The sequence below is a fragment of the Calidris pugnax genome, unplaced genomic scaffold (genome assembly GCF_001431845.1).
Source record: "Calidris pugnax isolate Ruff unplaced genomic scaffold, ASM143184v1 scaffold189, whole genome shotgun sequence".
NCBI classification, from domain to species: Eukaryota; Metazoa; Chordata; class Aves; order Charadriiformes; family Scolopacidae; genus Calidris; species Calidris pugnax.
The window spans coordinates 457880-460562 of record NW_015091069.1 but is presented as its reverse complement, the minus strand read 5'-3'; the positions used below and the strand labels follow the sequence as shown (position 1 = coordinate 460562).

The 2683-nt window shown below is 48.2% G+C and overlaps 1 long non-coding RNA gene across 1 annotated transcript; it reads right to left on the bottom strand.

The window, feature by feature from the left end:
* Nucleotides 1–771: 771 nt before the first annotated feature.
* On the bottom strand, nucleotides 772–2506 carry LOC106896778. The gene is made up of 2 exons (XR_001413674.1): nucleotides 2313–2506; nucleotides 772–2178 (listed from the first exon to the last, which is right to left on the bottom strand). It is a non-coding gene; the product is annotated as an uncharacterized LOC106896778 (long non-coding RNA).
* Between the last annotated feature and the right edge of the window lie 177 nt (nucleotides 2507–2683).

Sequence of the window (2683 nt, the reverse complement as noted above, 5' to 3'; positions counted from 1 at the left end):
GCCAGCAGTGTGCCCAGGTGGCCAAGGAGGCCACCGAAAGACATTGAGGGGCTGGAGCGGGTCCAGAGAAGGGCAACAGAGCTGGTGAGGGGTCTGGAGAATAAGCCTTATGAGGAGAGGCTGAGGGAGCTGGGGGTGTTCAGCCTGGAGAAGAGGAGGCTGAGGGGAGACCTTCTCGCTCTCTCCAACTCCCTGAAAGGAGGGTGTAGCCAGGGGGGGTCGGTCTCTTCTCCCAAGGAACAGGCGATGGGACAAGAGGAAATGGCCTCAAGTTGTGCCAGGGGAGGTTGAGATTGGACACGAGGAAAAATGTTTCCACGGAAAGGGTTATTAAGCCTTGGAATGGGCTGCATGGGGAAGGGGTTGAGGCACCATCCCTGGAGATGTCAAAGATGGTTGACATAGAGCCTAGTGACATGGTTTAGTGATGGGTTGTTGTTGGTTTTTGTTGGGTTTTTTTGTTTTGTTTTAATCAGAGTTAGGTTGATGGTTGGAGTAGGTGATCTTAAAGGTCCCTTCCAACCTAGATGATTCTATGATTCTATTCACATTAGGTGTCCCATTGACTTCAGCTGCAATAGTAGTGATCCCAGTGCAAGATCGAGTAAGACATTTTTCTTGTATAGCAGTAAGATAACCTTCTATGTGTACACCTATGTAAAAAAAAATATGTAAAATTAGAAAATTAAAATAAACCATGTCTGCTTTGCAATGGAAAACCCACTAACAAAAATTCTTTTACAGCCACAAAAAAATAGAAACAAGAAATACTTAGTTTTTCCATGGGTTTCTTAAGTAACACCCAGTGCTATTGTTACAATGTTGTTCTCTTTTTAATTACACAACTATTTAAGAAAACACAATTCTGACTTATGAGGGAAGTTACATGGAATTACAAGGAAAACTTATAATGTAAACAGACAAGTATCATTCGTCTAAAATAAGAGACTGGTTCTTTACATGCTAGTAATTTTTTTTAGTCTTAGGAACCATTTGTTTTCCTTTCCTCTTATGAAAATAATTAAATTAATAGATGTTTGCCCCACTTCCCCCCCTCACACACACCAATACACAAGACCAAAAACACCCTCAGTAATTTTCCACTGGCACAACAGTCTTTCAGTGTCTGCCATCTGCTGTGCTGGCAGGACCCACAAGAGGAGTAGCAGGAGCAAGTCAGGAACTGGAATCTCATGTGAATATTCATTGACTTTTCATTGTCACAGCTGGTCCTCATCGTCTCCGAGACTGACCTTGCTTCCCACAACTTCGCTCTGACAGCTTTAGAGCCAGGGAGCAGACAGAAGCAAGATACTGAAATCAAAACTTCTAAACACCAGAAATCCGCAGTTAAAATCGGTCTCCACTTCTATCAGAGGGGTGTGGGGGTGTCTGTTGCTCTCATTTACCATTGCTATTGGTAGATACTTTAAAAGACTTTTGCTCAAGGAAGAGTGTTTTAGTGAAATACCACTATCCATAACTACTATATTTTGAATTTATGTATCATAATACAAAGAGCCTTTTTCCCTCTTGCTAATTCTTTTTCTGGGTTATGTGTCTGTGCTTTCAACACTGCAACATGGTAAATGGAAGTGCTCAACTACCGCAGACTCCAAACGTGGAAACAGAGTTCAGGTATCAGAAAGGGCAGTCCCCCCAGGGAGCACTCTTGCATTGTATTCAAGTTAAAAAGTGCTAATTTTAGGCTTCTCTTATTTCAGACCTACCAAACTGAATGTTTCTGAAAACTGGCCTCAGCAGGTAGGTCCAGAGTGTTCGGGGAGGTCCATGGTGGATCCCTTGGCTCTGCCTGCAGGTGAAGGGGACGTGGAGATACACGTGCAGGTCCTGAGATTGTAAGATTTGTAATTTGCTTTAGTGTGCAGAGCTCCTAAGACCCTTGTCTCTATAAAGACAAAATGAGGCAAAACAAATTAAAAGTGGCTGCCAAATAAGACCTGTCCTTATCAAGCGATGACACTAGGACAAACTCTCACTGGCTTCCATGGGTTGCATGTGGTGACAGAAGCAGAAGGCAGTAGTCTGTTGAGAGTCATTCTTCCCATCTGAGCTTAGAGATTTGCCTTCTCTGTGGCTGGCTTTGTGACAAATCCGTACCACAGCCTCCTTGGGACAACAGCTTTCCCCACAAGCGCTGCTGCTTCTTTTTATGATCTAAAACCAAAGGAGGGTTTCATTCATCTGCGATAACATCCTTAGCCTTGTACTTCGGTGGGGCAGAGGGTACGAAAGGCCTGAAAATGCGCTATTTCCAGTTAACTCTGCTGTCTTCTCCTTCAGCCACCTACCTGCTCTCAAGGCAAGTTTCACAGTCCCCTGGGAGGTCTCCCCGCCTCTACAGGCCCTTCGGCCAGCCCCTGCCGCCAGGGCCTCCGCCGCGCCAAGGCTGAGGCTGGCTGCTCAGGCTGAGGAGAGAGCCGGTCCCTTTGGCCCCTGGGGCGCCAGAGCAGCGGCGGGAAGAGCCGCGGGCCAGGCCCTTCGCCCCTGCGGGACTTCCCGCCCTAGTGAAGGAGGAGAAGGAAGAAAGGGGCAGCCCAGGCTGCCGGCGGGCGGTGTCTGGGAGGCCCGGGCCGCGGTGTCTGAGGGAGCCGGGCAGCGCTGGCTCCGCGGGCACCTGCCGGCGGTCCCGGCCGTGGGGGGGCGGGGCGGGGGGGGGCGG